The following is a 17,010-nucleotide window of genomic DNA, read 5'->3' as shown; positions in this document are numbered from 1 at the left end:
GAGCGCAGCGGGGCATGACTTTATCATTCATTCTTTCATTCATTGACTCACGCGCTCACTCATTCACAAATTGATTCCACCGACACTGAGCACCGGTGTTGAGCGGGGCCCTGGCGACCCAGAGACGGAGCAGCGCCAGCCTTTGCCAGGGTCAGTCTAGCATGCAAACACCTGAGCTCACTGCACATGCTCTGAGCAGACACTGGGGGGTGGGGGGGCGACAGTGAGGGGGACCACGTGCTGTGGGTGGGACAGATGGAAGGCTTTGAAGGAGACACCGGAGTTAGAGGTGGCAGATGGGGCAGGGGATGGGAAAGCCTGGCAGAAAGAACAGCATGTACAAAGGCCCAGAAGCATCAAAACTGGCCCGGTCCCTTCCTTTTATTTTTTTTAATTTTTTTATTTTTATTTTTATTTTTATTTTTATTTTTTTTTTTGGTCCCTTCCTTTTAAAGAGACCCACGCAGTCAACCACACTTTCCTTCTCTGCCCCCCACCTCACCCACTTCTGTCTTAGTTCCTCTTGAACAACTGTATTACCCAGAGCAGGGGCTCTCAACCCGGGGTCCACAGAGAACCCTGGGGAAAGGGAGGCCAGATGATGGGAGCCTGGGGTTTCTGAAATTGGACAGAAAAAAACTTACATCCTCATTTTTACCCACCTCTGATATTTACTTTCCTGTCAGTTAGGAACGGGGGCCACAAACCTCAGCAGTGACTTTCTCACCAACAGAAATCCAGATATTTTCAAATCACTTAAAAAAAAAAATTTTTTTTTTTACATTTATTTATTTTTGAGAGACAGAGAGGGAAAGAGACAGAGCATGGGCAGGGAGGGGCAGAGAGAGAGGGAGACACCGAATCCCAAGCAGGCTCCAGGCTCTGAGCTGCCACCAGAGAGCCCGACGCGGGGCTCGAACTCATGAACTGTGAGATCGTGACCTGAGCAGAAGTCGCTCAACCGACTGAGCCACCCAGGTGCCCCTCAAGTCACATTTCAACTGAATCAAAAATCTCTAAATATCATTTACACTGCTACTTCAAAATGATAACTTTTATTTATTAAAAAAAATTTTTTTAATGTTTATTTATTTTTGAGAGAGAGAGACAGAGTGTGAGTGGGGGAGGGCAGAGAGAGAGGGAGACACAGAATCTGAAGCAGGTTCCAGGCTCTGAGCTGTCAGCACAGAGCCCGATGTGGGGCACGAACCCACAAACTGTGTGATCATGACCTGAGCTGAAGTCGGACGCTCAACCGACTGAGCCACCCAGGCGCCCCCAAAATGATAAAGTTTAGACTTGCAGCTTTGGTATCGCTATTTAATGTTAATAAATACACTACTCCATTCCACATGTATTTAAAACTTTTATGAATTGCTTTTCTACATGATTGGTTTCCTCCATGTACTTATTTAAAAACACTGTTTTGGAGGGCACCTGGGTGGCCCAGTAGGTTAAGTGTCCAACTCTGGATTTTGAGTCAGGTCAGCCTGCTTGGGATTCTCTCTCTTTCCCTCTCTCTCTCTCTCTCTCTCTCTTCCCTCTCTACCTCTCCCTCCACTCATGCTCTCTCTCAAAATAAATAAAATAAAATAAAATAAAATAAAATAAAATAAAATAAAATAAAATAAAATAAATCTCTTGGGGAACACCTGGCTGGGCTCAGTCAGAAGAGCATGTGACGCTTGATCTCAGGGTCGTGAGTTTGAGCCCCATGTTGGGCCAGAGAGATGACTAAAATCAATAAATAACTTAAAGAAATAGAAATAAAGATATTGTTTTGAGGAGTTCATATGCTTCTCCAGTCGGCCTCAGGGGTCCATGGCATGCAAAGGTCAAAGGTGCCTTATCTAGAGAGAGGGCAAGTCACTGGGGTGGGGTGAGAGCCAGCAGGCAGGGAGGGGCACACTGCCAGGGATAGGAGAGCTGTAAGGACTGGCCACCCAGCCCATGGAGCACAGAGACCCAGTGGGGCCTGTCAGGAAGGGAGGTTGCCAGGCACATCCCCACCCGGGGCCATCTAGCACAGCCCCAAACCCTGAACTTCGAGGGTACAGCCCCAGTGTACCAGGAGATCCGAGCACACCCTCTGTGTCACTCTCGCACTTCCCGGTGATGCAGGCGAGGAGGCCGAGCGGGAAAGAGGACGGACGTCTCCAGATGTCCTGCAGAGTGCCAGTGCTCAGGCAGCACAGCCCCAGCCCCACTCCCCCATCTGTCCAAAGCTGCAGAGCTCTGGGTTCTGAGCCAGGCAGAGGTCCAAGGGCCCTCAGCAGAAAGGGATCCTTCAGGTCCCTAGTGGTATGACCAAATCCCAGCATTGTTACAGATGTGGAGACTGAGGCCCAGAGAGGCCAAGTGACTAGTCTGAGGTCACACAGTGAGTCGATGGCCCAGCCACTAGAACCCAGGCCTCTGGACTCCCCAGCGGGGTCTGTGGCCGCCATGGCCTGTGAAGGCACTGGGTAGAGCAGGTCTGGTGTGATACTGAGGTGGAGGACAGAATGCACATTTCTGTGTTCCCACAGTAAGATGTATGTAGTAAGAAAAGTGAAAAACTTGGGCCCCCAAGCCAGGACACAGGACCCACAACTCTACCCATTATACAGACATTTTAACGTTTATTTATTTGTTTAGAGAGAGCAAGAGTGGGGGAGAGGCAGAGAAAGAGAGAGACAGAGAGAGGGAGAGAGAGAATACAGAGGAGGCTCCACACTGTCAGCGCAGAGCCTGAAGCGGGGCTCGAACTCACAAACCGCAACATCACGACCTGAGCCGAAAGCAAGAGTCAGGTGGTCAACTGACTGAGCCACCTAGGCGCCCCTGGACCTGTCTGTCGACCAAGTGAACAACTAGAAACATATGCCTGCCCTCTGGGAAGACACACTTGAGGACAGAATAATTCTATGCAAAGCGTTTTTTTAAGATATTAAAAAATATTTTTTAATGTTTACTGTTTAAGAGAGAGAAAGACAGAGGGCCAGCAGGGGAGGGGCAGAGAGAGAGAGGGAGACACAGAATCTGAAACAGGCTCCAGGCTCTGAGCTGTCAGCACAGAGCCCGATGCGGGGCTCGAACTCACAGACGGCGAGATCATGACCTGAGCCGAAGTTGGACGCTCAACCGACCCAGGTGCCACCCAGGCGCCCAAGATTCATTCATTCATTCATTCATTTAGAGACAGAGCACAAGTGGGGGATGGGCAGAGAGAGGAAACACAGAATCTGAAGCAGGCTCCAGGCTTTGAGCTGTCAGCACAGAGCCTGATGGGGGGCTCGAACTCACGAACCGTGAGATCATGACCTAGGCCAAAGTCGGACGCTCAACCGACTGAGCCACCCAGGAGCCCAAGATACTATTTTTTACATGTTTGTTTGTTTGTTTATTTATTTAGAGAGTGAGTGGGGAAGGGGCAGAAAGAGAGGGGGACAGAGGATCCGAAGCGGGCTCCAGGCTCACAGCAGAGAGTCTGATGCGGGGTTCGAACCCACGAACCGTGAGATCATGACCCGAGCTGAAGTCGGACTCAACTGACTGAGCCACCCAGGCGCCCCAACGCAAAGCAGTTTTGATAACAGGCAGACACAGAGAGCCCAGGAGAAAGGGGGCCCAAGCTCACTGAAAGCGGTGGCCTCAGTGTCGTGAAGGGCCCAGGGAGGGCAGTCTTTGGTAGCGATCTGCATGGACGGAAGCCCCGAGACAGGAAGCCCAGGTGTGCCACAAGCTGTGTGGGGCAGAGCAGAGGGAGGGTGGGCAGGTGGCGTGGTCCGACAGGATGGGAGGGAAGGAATGTGGTTTCCCGAAGAGAGCGCTGAGCCGGAGCGGACCTTCCCACGGAGCAGACTCCGGCCCCGACGGCCCCACCTGGGGTTCTCAGATGCGTTGAGGGAGCAAAGAGCTCCCGCCTTGGGTAAACGCGGAACACAGAGAAAGAGGGAAGTGCCCAGTTCCAGTTCGTCTGTGAGGCAATCATAACCTTGACAGCAAAACCTGATACAGGAAATGAGAGAGAGAGAAAAGCACAGGGCAGTCTCACTCGTGGACAAGGACGCAAAATTCCCACACGGGGAACGAACTGAAGCTGGCAGGAGACTACGCCACGGTCAAGCTGGGTTTGTCCCAGGAGCGCGAGTCGGGCTCCGTATCGGAAAACTCAGCAAAATCTACTTCGGGGGAAAAAAAGAAGTCATACCACCCTCTCTAGGGTTGCAGATACAATCGAAGATCCGTTCATGAGAAGAACCCTTAGCAAAACCCTTCGTGAGGGACCTCCTCGCCCTGATCAAGGCCCTGATCAATCGCAAACCCCCATGACATCACAGACAATGCCGGGGCACCGAGTGTTGCCCTGCGGGCCTGGACACACGACCAAGATCCCCATTGTTCCCACCGCCAGCACGGGTCAGACGGTACTGGAGGTCCTGGTCAGGCCCATACAGTAAGGGGGAGAAAAAAGTAGAAAGATTCAAAAGGAAGACACAGAACTGGCATTATTTTGGGGCACCTGGGTGGCTCAGTCGGTTCAGGGCCCGACTTTGGTGCAGGTCATGATCTCACGGTTCGGGAGTTCGAGCCCCACGTCGGGCTCTCTGCTGTCAGTGTGGAGCCGGCTTCGCATCCTCTGTCTCCCCCTTCTCTCTGCCTCTCCCCGGCTTGTGCTCTCTCTCTCTCTCTCTCTCTCTCTCTCTCTCTCAAAAATAAATAAATAAATAAATAAATAAATAAATAAATAAATAAGCTGGCATTGGGGCACCTGGGTGGCTCAGTTGGTTAAGCATCTGACTTCAGCTCAGGCCACGTGAGTTCGAGCCCCGTGTCGGGGTGAGCTCGAGCCCTGCTTCAGGTGAGTCCTGCTTCTCTCTCTCTCTCCCTCTTTCTCTCTGCCCCTCGGGGGATTCTTTCTCTTCCTCTCTCTCAAGTGGCCCCTCTCCCACTTGCACTCCCCCTCTCAAAATAAATACACTTAAAAAAACAATTGCCAAACTGCTAAAAAAAAAAACAAAAACAAAAAATGAAAAAAAACCCTGGCATTACTTAGAGATGATAGAAAAGTCAAAGAATTAACAGATAAGCTACTAGCACGCAGGAGTTTGGCAAGATTGCTGGGAATAAAAATCAATATGCAAAATACCCCCTAAACAACTGAAGCTATAACAATTAGAAAATGAAGTGAGAGAACTGGTTTGGGAAGGCAGTAAAGTACTTAGGAAACAAAACTAAGTGAGGGCTGTCTCTGGTTTCTTTTAAAAAAAAAAAGAAAGAAAGAAAAAAGAAAATGAAGTAAGAACAACCATTTACAAAGACATTGAACATAGGCATTTTAATGAAATATGTCCAAGATCTCTTTGGAGAAAATCATAGAACCCCATCATGGGGGCACCTGGCTGGCTCAGTCGGAAGAGCATGCAACTCTAGATCTCGGGGTTGTGAGATCTTTTTTTTTTTTTTTTTTTTTTTTTTTTTAAAGTTAAGGGATGCCTGGGTGCCTCAGTTGGTTAAGCGACCGGCTTCAGCTCAGGTCAAGATCTCTCAGTTTGCGAGTTTGAGCCGTGTCGGGCTCTGTGCTGACAGCTCAGAGCCTGGAGCCTGCTTCAGGTTCAGTGTCTCCTCCCTCTCTCTACCTCTCCCCTGCTCATGCTCTGTGTCTGTCTCTCAATAATAAATAAATGTTAGAAAAATGAAAAAAGAAGAAAAAGTTAAAAAAAAAACCCACAACTTCATTGTGAGTTAGATGCCTCAGTCAAGTGCCAAGATCGACCATGACCGTAGATTGGAAGACTGAACAGTACAAAAGGAAAGGTCCACTCTCCCCCCGTGACTTGTAAGGTCAGTGCAGCTCCAGTTAAAACCCTAAGGGGCTAATCACAAAACTCTGCACTGGGCTCACCTGCAGGGGAAGGGAGGGCGGAGGTCAGAACAGGAGGGGTTTCTAGGGGTGAAGCAGTGGTTATGTGGGGGGAGGGGATATTTAACGGTGAGCCTGGTCCACTGCTCTTGGCCGTTATAGAAGTGGATGCCCCCCCAAATTATACATCAAGATTTATGAAAATGTGCCTATGCCTTGACCCTGTAACTGTTCTCCTGAAAACAATCCCAAAGGAAAAAAAAAAAAAACAAAACCCAATTTACTCCTTGCCAGCTTTATCTGTAATGCTGAAAACCAGGAGAGAAAAAAAAGCCCGTTGGTATCTAGGGGTGGGGTTTGAGTTCTGGCTTTGCCACCTACCAGCTGCTTGACATCATTCCCCCGTGTGAAGTTGGCAGGAAAAGCACCCAAGCCCTCAGGATGCCCAAAAGGCACCTGGCACCCAGCCAACAGCCCCCTGAAGCCTTTCTGGACGAAGAACGAGGGTTGGATCCCCTTGCCCCACGCCTCCGGGAGACCGTGCTCCCGGGGTTGATGCACCAGCTGGGCTCTGGCCACCTGCCCAGGTGCGCCGGAGACGACGTCCCACCGCTCCAAACCCCCACCACTCTGCTCTCCTCCGTGCGTCACCCCAGCTTCCTGCCTCCCGCACCCCCGGTGCGGTTCTACCAGCCACTTCAGCCTGCTAAGCCCCATCCCGAATGGGCTCCAGTGAGGTCCAGCTGTCACTGCCCAGTGAAGCTCCCCTCGCCAGCTGCCAGGCCTCATCAGGGCAGGCAGCCACACCTGTCCACAGCACAGCACCTGCTCACATACCTGTCAGGTCCCGGGCTCGAGCTGGCTTCCATGCAACGGCCTGCCTACCCACTGTCGCTCACATCTGTTCAGATCAGCTTCCACTGCCTGCATTTCCCGTGTTCTGGCTGGGCACAGGGTGAAAGGCAGGTGCCCCCGACCCTGGCATTCATGAGCTCCTGGGTAAGTTAGTGACCAGGCTCCCAACTGACAGCTGTCGTCCATGAGGAGGGCCTCCACAGCCAGATGACCCCACCCATAGCAGCAGGTTAGAGGGAGCCCGAATCCTGCAGTCTTCCCACCGTGGGTCCTGAGCCCCTGGATGCTGTTGTAAGTTAGAGATAAAAGCCCACGTAGAAACTAGCAGAAATGGCCCATGTTGTAACTTAGGGGGGGTACTTTTCCTAGATGCCATTAAATAAGTCTTTCAACGTGGAGGGGACCTACCCAAGGACACAGGAGGTTAGTAGTGGAGATAAACAGAAATGCGAGCCCTGACCCACGGTCTGACCGTGGGTCAGAGCTCGCCCCTTCCCTGCTTAGCTCTGTGCTTCCACACAAAGCCCTGGTCAGAGGGCCACCAGAGGCAGGGCGCGCGCACTGGGTCCCCTACAGCACCTCCCTCCACAACCAGAGTGAAGGCAGAATCGGGCTCTACAGGCAGAGTCCCAGCCCCGAGGGCCCACACGCCCACACAAGCACAGGCGGCCTGGCCCCTGCCCTTCACACGCTTTGTCCCACTTAACTCTGTCTTTACCGCCAACCGAGAAGTCAAGTCGTCGTGAAGACGCCCACGCAGAGGAATGGCCCCGGGAGGTCTCCTCCATCCCGTCTGCCCCCCCTTACCACTCCCCTGCAGCTCCAAGCGGCTTCCTTACCTCACCTTAATCATGAGACCGTCGCCCCACTCCAGAAATAGCCTGTACTATTTTTTTTTTTTTTTTTTTTTTTTTACAACTTTTAAGCTGATTTAGATTCCAGCCTCATTTAAGGCCTAGTACTTTCTCTCAGATCCTGCCTAGGAATCTGCCCTTAAGACAGAGTCACACCCATGACCTTGGGTCTTCCTACAGAGTTCCTTGATTCCAAGATGGGTTTTTGGGTTGTCAGTGGGATCAGAACCTTGTAACACCCAGGCACGTGGGTGGCTCAGTCGGTTAAGCATCCGACTCTTGTTTTCAGCTCAGGTCTCCATCTCACCATTCATGAGCTCGAGCCCATGTTGGGCTCTGTGCTGACAGCTCAGAACCTGCTTGGGATTCTCTCTCTCCTTCTTTCTGCCCCTCTGCCACCTCTTTAAAACATACACACACACACACACACACACACACACACACACACCCCTTAAAAAAACAAAACCACCACCTGATAAAACCAACCAGCAACTTGGGGTAAGGATGGGGCCCGGCAGGCTCAAAGTGACCCCAGGCGTATGCAACGCAGGCCGAATGCAAAGTAGGAAGTGGCACGGTGGTCGTGGTCATTTGGTGGGTTCGGCCCCCTCCCTGCAGCCGAGGGCCTGTTGGGAACTGGGAAGACAGAGGCTCCTGGCGGGGAGGCGACTCCGTCCAGTTCCCAAGTGAGGCTCGGGACGCTGCCTGGCTGCAAACCACTGCGGTCAGAGGTGCTGCTGGGGGTGGGGGGCTGGGGGGGTGACCCAAGCTGATCCAGGCTTTTTACCCAGCAAGCCTTGACTGAGCTCTCCATAGGGGCACCGCCCACACGCAACGCTTGCGCTCAAGGAGCTTACAATCAAATGAGAGGAAACAGCAGGTCCCCAGACCTGGGGGAGGGGAGGATGGTCTGTTCAGCCTGCTGTCACAAAGCAGCATAGCGGGGAGGCTTACAAACCACAGACACGATTTCTCACAGTCTGAGAGCGAGGTGCCAACACCCGGGTTCTGCGGAGGGCTCTCTTCCAGGCTGCAGACGGCCTCTCCCTTGCCGTGTCCTCACATGGCCCGAGGAGCAGAGGGCCTCCCTGGGGGCCTTGTGTTGAGGGGCACGGACCCCATTCAGGAGGGTTCCCTCCCCGCGCGACCAAATCACCGTCCAAGGGCACCCACGTCCTCACACCTTCACGCTGGGGATTAGGCTGCAACACAGGACTCTGGCGGGGACACAAAGGTTCGGATACTTCAAATGGACAAGGGCCAGCACAGGAGTTAGCTTAACCGAATCACTGGCTGTGCTGAAAACATGCGCCGGGGACCCAGGAATGGCTGACCCGCCAAAAAGGGCCCCGGTCAGAAGGTGGGGGCCACCATCGAGGCCACAGGGCCAAGCGCGCACAGCAGGGGAGGTGGGGGTGGGGACAGAGATCAGAGAACAGTGTGGCCGCTGCTGTGGTGAGCGCCCCACGCGGCTCTCCTGGCGATGCCCAGAAAACATGTCCCGGGAAGCCTCGAGCAGAGAGAGGGCCCTGTTTCCCAGTTCCCAACACAGATGGCCCTCGGCGCCAGGGCGGGGGCAGTGCCGCTTCCCGCTCTAGGTTCAGCCTGTCACATACACGTTGCACGTGCCCACGTATGCCAAAGCCTACCCTTACCATCGGCCTTCCGAGTTGGGCATCTGATCGGAAGGGACCCGATTTTCGCCCAGGACCCGTGACCAGGGAGCGCGAGAGAGTTTTTACCTTTCTGGTCTCGGCCTGCCCAGAAGCAGCACACGGAAGAGGGAGCCCAGCCCCAGGCTGGGTGGGAGGGGAGTGGAGACACGAGGCCCAGACACCCGACACTGCCTGTCCACGGGCTGGACGGGGAAGGAAGAAGGCAGGTTCCCGGTTTTGGTGTGTGCCACGGGCGGGCGGTGGGGGGGGGAACATGAAACACAGCAGCGTGAGGGTGGGCTCGGGGGCCAGAGCTCAGTTTTGCAAACAGAACTCAGAGGCTCTGGGATTCCTTCCCAGGCCTGCATTTCTACAGGGTGGTGGTGAGCTTTTCTGGACAAGGTCATTGATCCGTGGGGAGGAAAATCAATGAAAGCCCATTGACTGAAAAAAATAACGGGCTGGAATTTTTCTAGGGGGAAAAAAAAATGCTCCAAACCATAAGTCACGTGCTGGCTCTATTAATAGCACATAAAGCCATTGCGGGCAGACAGACAGGTGTGGAATGGACACCCATGACCTCCGTATGAAAGAGGGAGGGTCTGTGGGAGGCTGACACAAGGGGACAGCAAGGGAAAACGAGACGTGGAGAGGGACACTAAAGGATCAGGAAGGGAGAGCCGGGCGCAGGGAACGGGAAACAGCGGGTGCACAGCTGCAGAGGCCACGACACAACTCTACGCAGTTCCCTGTGCGTGTAAAAGATAACACCAGGCTTCTAGAAGCAGCTTCTAGCTCCTCACCAGAGTCACTGCCTTAAGCCCTAATTGGCAGAAACGGCCCTGACGCACCCCTCCCTGTGACCCAGGGTGGGGCCACCCGCTTCCCTTGGGTCCCGGGACCTCCCTCCCCAGCTTGGTCCAGTTCAACAGAGAGGCTCATCTTCGATTCTCTATCCTCCCAGAGACTTGCCAGAGGGAAGTGGTATTAGTGAGTATGCATCCCCGGGCCCTTCCTCCGGGCTCAGGTAGCACAGGGATGTAGACAGAGAGGCCAAGTGGAGATGAGAGGGAGGCCCCAGCACAGAGCCTGAGCCGGCACCATGAACACTTGGGGGACCTGGCTGGGGGCCCTGGGGCACCAGTTAAAGGGCCAGTGTGCAGAGGGGGCGCCTGGGTGGCTCAGTCGGTTAAGTGTCCGACTTCAGCTCAGGTCATGATCTCACGGTTCATGGGTTCGAGCCCCGCATCAGGGTCTGTGCTGATGGCTCAGAGCTGGAGCTGCTTCAGATTCCGTGTCTCCCTCGCTCTCTGCCCCTCCCCCACTTGCACTCTGTCTCTGTCTCTCAAAAATAAAAAAATGTAAAAAATCATTTAAAAAAAAGGGGCCAGTGTGCAGAGAGAGAGCCTGGGGAGGAAGACCTCGGGGACGGCAGGAGCGGCAGGGAGGGACAAGGTACATCTGGGTGCCCGCAGACAGCCTGGAGCGGCTCGAGAGCCAGCTGGCAGAGTAGCAGGGCCCAACAAAGGCTTCCGAGCACAGGTGACCACCATGGGGCCGGCTCAGGCCCAGCGGTGCTGGTCCGGCTGCCATGTCAACCCGGTTGAGGGCAGAAAAGGCACTTTCGGTTCAGCATGGTGCACAGACACCCGGCCTGGGCATCTCAAGTGCTTGGACTACATCAGTTAAGAGGGTCTCTTCTGACTCAAGCGCTGTCCCTTCCAGCAAGTTAGTGAGCTCTAATGGCATCTCCTTGTCCTGAAGAGGCTTGGGTGCAGGGCACCTGGCACATGGTCGCCCCGCGTGTCCTGAACCCCGGGGTCTCTGTGGGGCAGTGACCACCAGCAGCCCTGGGTTGCTGGCGAACGGACTCATGGCTGTTTTGCCTTCTGTACAGTTGGCTGGGGAAACAGCCCGACAGCCCCACACAGCCTGGAGGTACAGGCAGGAGTGCATAGGGCCGCCCTCTCTGGGAGTCGTGACCAGGCCCAGTGAGGGAAGGGCGTGGGAAGCAGGTGCGAGTGCTTAAAAGCAGCTAACCCAGGGGCGCCTGGGTGGCACAGTCGGTTAAGCGTCCGACTTCAGCCAGGTCACCATCTCGCGGTCCGTGAGTTCGAGCCCCGCGTCGGGCTCTGGGCTGATGGCTCAGAGCCTGGAGCCTGTTTCCGATTCTGTGTCTCCCTCTCGCTCTGCCCCTCCCCCGTTCATGCTCTGTCTCTCTCTGTCCCAAAAATAAATAAACGTTGAAAAGCAGCTAACCCTGCAAGGCCATCAGGCTTTCAAGCGGGGAGAAAGCGTCCGGGTACTAATTTTCCCTTCCCGCAGAGAGGGAAACGCTACTATTGGCTAAGTGCTCAAGAGGTCTGATACAAAATGAGAAATGATGAGGAAAATTAGCACAAATTCAAAATAGATGATGTGGCTTCCCCAAGATTTTCTTCATTTGCTACTTTTCTCTGTCTTCTTCTTTTTTTTTTTAATGTTTATTTTTAAAAGAGAGAGAGAGAGAGCAAGCAAACAGGGAAAGGCGTAGAGAGAGAGGGAGACACAGAATTGGAAGCAGGCTCCAGGCTCTGAGCTGTCAGCACAGAGCCCAATGCGGGGCTCCATCACGACCTGAGCCAAAGTCAGTCACTTAACCAACTGAGCCACCCAGGTGCCCCTCGTTCTCTTTTAACTAGGCGCCGCACCCAACGTGAGGCTTGAACTCATGACTCTGAGATTACGAGTCGCGTGCTCCACCCACAGAGCCAGCCAGGCATCCCTGCTACTTTCCCTCTGATTACAAAATTCATGCTTGTTTGTGCACCCATGTGCGCGGCAGCATTATTCACAACTGAAGTGTGGAAGCAGTCCTGAGTGCCCATGGTGGCACGGACAAGGGTGTGGTGTGTCCACACGAGGCACTTACGGCTCAGCCTCAGGAAGGAAGGGAATTCTGACCCCTGCTCCAACACAGAGGAATCTGCAGGACGTTAAGTGAAATCAGAGGGTCACAAAAGGATGCTGCACAATGTACTTACACACGTGAGGCAACGGAACGGTCAACTTCACAGAGGTGGAAAGTGCACGGTCAGCACCAGGGGTTGAAGGGACCGGGCAGGGGGCTTACTGTTCAACAGGAAGTTTCTGTTTTGCAAGCTGATGAGCTCTGGAGATGATGAATTCACAACAGTGTGAATGTGCTCGGTGCCCCTGAACTGTGCCCTTAAAAATGCCTAAGATGGTACATTTTCTGCTTTGTCTTTTATTGCAATAAAAAAAAAAAAAATCAGGAAAAATATCCCTTATGGGAAAGCCACACACACATGTAAACAAAGAAAACCACCGCCTAGAATCCCAGTTCCCAGAAGAAAACTGCACTGTTGTGACCTACGTACCTCCTCACTGTTTCTCTACCTTTCTCCCCCAAAAGTTGGGATTATACGATATACTCAAATGTTCTACATTTTTGATGATTTTACCATAGCAGTTTTTCATATTATTAAAACTGTTTACAAAACTTAAAAGCCAGGGTGCCCGGGTGGCTCAGTTGGTTAAGTGTCAAACTCTTGATCTCAGCTCAGGTCATGATCTCACCGTTCGTGAGTTTGAGTCCTGCATCGGGCTCTGTACTGAAGGCACAAAGCCTGCTTGGGATTGTCTCTCCTTCTCTCTGCCTCTCACCCGCTTGTGCTCTCTCTCTCTTTCAAAACAAGTAAATAAGCATAAATAATATCCCATCAACCTACCAAGAGAAGATACACAAGAGCATACGGAAGAGCAGCACCCCCTTTGGTGTGCCAGCCCTCCATCCCACTCCCCCTGTTCCCAGAGGGAAATACTCACAGTCCGACCTGTGCCACCATGCCAAGAACAGACCTGTGCAATGGCTCACACAGGCCCCGTGGTACCAGTGGGTTCACAGGTCCATGGTGCTGGACCAACGACCAACGACCCCAAATCCCTTAGTCCTGTCCTCACAGTCCTAAAATGGCTGCCACAGCCCCAGCCATCACACTGGTTTTGGGGCAGGAAGAAGTAGGACTGTCTTCTCTTCAGGCTGTATCTTGTCATTAGGGAGGCAAAGCCACTTCAGCAATACACACTCTCCTGAAGATTTCATTGGCCAGAACTGTGTTACATTCTCTTTGATTCCTTCTCAGATCAGTCACTGGCTAAAGGAAATACGCTGGCCCTGGCTGTTTGCCCAATCGTGATTTGTCTGCTAAGCAAAGGTAGTTCCTCAGACCCTTCCCAGGGGATCGAATTTCTCCCTGGTACCTGCCATGAGAAAACTGGGGCTCTGCAAGAAGGAAGCACCGGGTGCTAAGAGTAGTCATCAGCCAGGCCACGGGGACCCCCAACACATTCTGCTCAACAAACCCATCCGCACGCATGCATGTGACACAGTAATGCATTCACCTATTTCTCCTGGTTGTTTCTAGATTTATGAGTGTGGAACCCCAGTTTGCAAGAGGACCCCCCCCCCCCCCCGAGAGCCAGCTGCTGGTACTGAGCTGGCAGGAGTAGGCTGGATGACAGCCAGGCTACCTCCCCACCTTGATGTTCCTGGGGCAGAAGTAGTTTATAGGACGGAGGTTTACACCTTATATTTTGTATACAAGTTGCTAAATTTGGATCCTATAAAAACAAGTTTGAATTTGGCTAGTTTGCAACCCTGAACGCTGCAAGAGAGGAGTTTAGGTAAACTCTGCCATCATAAGCTCCCTGCTGGACAGGGCTACCTGCCTGGGTCGCAGCCACAAGGGGACTGCTTCTCTTCTCTCAATGAGTAGGCTTTGCATGGAGAATTCAATGGTCTGGGGGGAAAGGGGATGAGCAGTGTCCAAGGGAAATCACCACTTAATGGCTGTGACAGATGTGTGCAAGCGGGTCCTAAAACACCTCTGTCTGCAAACAGCATTGCTAACCTGCTAACCGTTGGATTGATACATCAATCAATAAGGTGCTTATTTCCACAGGAAATGGTCTTTTTATGTAGACTCTCTTTGCTGTGGTGGGTGTGATGGGATTTTACTGGCCAACACCATTCACTTTAAAAGGGATGGATGACGGGCGCCTGGCTGGCTCAGTTGGTGGAGCGAGCGACTCTTGATCTTGGGGTCCTGAGTTTGAGACCCATGTTGGGTGTAGAGATTACTTAAATAGATAAAAACTCTAAAATAATAAATAAAATGTAAAAATCAAAGGGCTGGGGTGCCTGGGTGGCTCAGTCGGTGAAGCGTCCCACTTCAGCTCAGGTCATAATCTCGCGGTCCATGAGTTCGAGCCCCGCGTCGAGCTCTGTGCTGACAGCTCAGAGCCTGGAGCCTGCTTCCGATTCTGTGTCTCCCTTGGTCTCTGCCCCTCCCCCACTCACATTCTGTCTTTCCCTCTCAAAAATGAATACATGTTAAAAAATTTTTTTTTTAAAATAAAAGGGCGGGAGGAGATTGTGTCAGCTTCCTTTCAGCAGGTCAAAATGAGATTATCTTCCCAAAGCACAGTCTACTTAAAGAATTTCCTTTTTGAATATGCCTTTGAGAAATAATTGGAAATACACATCACTTTCCTGTAGCTTGGAGCAAACAACAGGCTTTGCTTTCTTCACATTATAAACTAATTTCAAGACTGATGATTTTTCACCGTGTTTGACATGGATTTTCTAGAATGATGTCTAATTTCTAGACACTGTTTACTTGCTTGCAAATGGGAACGTTCACCTCTGGCAAAAAATCTTACGGACAAGTAGGCTGGGTAAGCTAGAATTCAGAGTTTCCAGAGGGTTTGATTCCTTTAAGATGCCGACAACAGTTTAACCCGGCAAAGAAGCATTTTCCAACCTCCCAATCCCCATCAAAGTAAACAGCCCCTCACTTAACATTTAGGGTGTTCCAGGCCCTGAGTGCTCAGAAGCACGGAGACCTGCGAAACTAAGAAGAAACATCCCTGCCTTCCAGAAGCTTCCAACCCAGGAACCGCCTACAGGTAGTTGGAAGACCGCTAGCTGGTCATCAGCTGGGAATATCACATGTATGGGGGACTGGAGACCAGCGAAGGGGTTATTTCTAACTGGGGGATCTGGGGCCTGCCGTGAGGCAGGATCCGAACCGAGTGGACGCTGGTAGACCTGAGGAAGGCATTCCTTAACGGACAGAGCAAAGGCAGGGAAGCAAGACAACTTTTGTGAGGCTGGGTGTTGGGGGAGGGGGTCAAGGTGGAGCAGGACGGCGCAGGGAAAGCCATAACGATGAGGGAATTTACTAAGCACCTACTATAGCCAGGAGCACTGTATATATTATTACAATCTGCCATTCCGACAACCTTGAACATCAACATTCCTGTTTTACAGATAAAGAAACTGACCCAGAGAGGTTAAGAAACTCATCTAAGATCTCTTAGTTAATTCATCCATGGTGAGACAAATATTCAAATCCAGGTCTCTTGTTTATTTGTTTTTTTTGCTACACCAGGCTTCCTTGAAACCCAGCTAAGGACCCTGGGCTGCGTTCCACGTGCAGCAGGGAGGAGGACAAGGCAACCACACCACTGGGTAGTTCTGCTCAGAAAGGCTCCCCGTGTGTCCTGTACTGGGCTGGCCCTGTTCCTCTGGGAGCAAGAGGCAAACCAGACACTGTCCTTGCCCTTAAGGAATGTGTGATTTTGTGAGAAAAGCAGACCGGGTAAGAGCCATGTTCATTACAGTGAGAACAATGGTAACTGTGACTATGGAAATACCCTTCCAAGGAAAGCTTCCCGGAGAGATCACCTGAGCAGTTCTGGAAGATGAGTAAAGTTGAAGGAGGCGGGAAAGGCCGTTTTAGGCAGAGGGAAATGAACAGGGTCTGCATGTGGCACGAAGGCGAGTAAACGAGGCGGAAAGTTTCGAAACGTGGAGGAGCCGGCCGTCCCGAGGTACCCGGAGCCCCAGAGGTTTGAAGCGGGGAGCGATGTGGTCCCCTCTGCACGTTAGAAAAATTCAGGGGACCCCTGGCGCAGGAGGACCGGTGGCAGGCGCAGCAGCGGGCTGGCCAAAGGGCAGGTGACAGGGAGCCAGAGCCTCCGTGAGGACAGTAGGAGCGGGAATGGAGAAAAGCGGGCTTTAAAAAATATTTTGGAAGTAAACTCATTAGGAGTTGGTGGCTACACACGGGGGATGAGGGAGCGAGGAGTCCAGGGTGAATTCCCAAGTTCACTGCAAGTGAGTGCGGTGGTGAGGGAAGCCGCTGGAAGAGCAGGGCTGGCGCGGACGGAGAGGTGGTTAGGCGGGCGGTGCGTCCAGGGTGCCGCAGGACAGTGCATGGGGCCATCTGGGACAGCGGGGTGAACAGAATAGAGACGGAAGCTAAGAGCGGTCAGCACGCAGGTGGCTGTTGGGGCCACACGTGGGGACCCGATGACCCAGCAGAGCACGCGGAACACGGAGAGTGGCAAGAGGAGAAGTGAGAAGGGGGAGACCGAGCTGAGCGGTGCAGACAGCCGAGGTGACAAGTCCAAGGACAGAGTAGCGGCCGGTGTCGGGTGCAAGAGAAGGCGAGGAAGCAGGTCAGAAAGCCTTTGCCTGTGTGACCAGTGATGGAATGTCTGGTAGACAGCCGGGAGACACAGGGCCTGGGGTGGCACAGACGGGCTCGGGACGCTTAGCTGGGAACAGGAAACAGGCTACGGCTACAGAGACACAGGGCCAAGACAGGGGCTTGTTTTTAAAGACCAGAAGAGGGCGCCTGGGTGGCTCAGTCAGTTAAGCGTCCGACTTCGGCTCAGGTCATCATCTCGCGGTTTCTGAGTTTGAGCTCCATGTGGGGCTCTGTGCTGACAG

The 17,010-nt window shown here is 52.7% G+C and overlaps 1 protein-coding gene across 2 annotated transcripts in view; it reads right to left on the bottom strand.

The window, feature by feature from the left end:
- DEGS2 (delta 4-desaturase, sphingolipid 2) overlaps nucleotides 1–17,010 on the bottom strand; it is a 72,550-nt gene that overhangs the window by 47,812 nt on the left and 7,728 nt on the right. The gene's annotated exons all lie outside the window — the stretch shown is intronic.

The sequence above is a fragment of the Puma concolor genome, chromosome B3, assembly GCF_028749965.1.
Source record: "Puma concolor isolate L17-30 chromosome B3, mPumCon1.1.hap2, whole genome shotgun sequence".
Lineage (NCBI taxonomy): Eukaryota > Metazoa > Chordata > Mammalia > Carnivora > Felidae > Puma > Puma concolor.
This window is presented reverse-complemented; position numbering and strand designations above follow the sequence as displayed.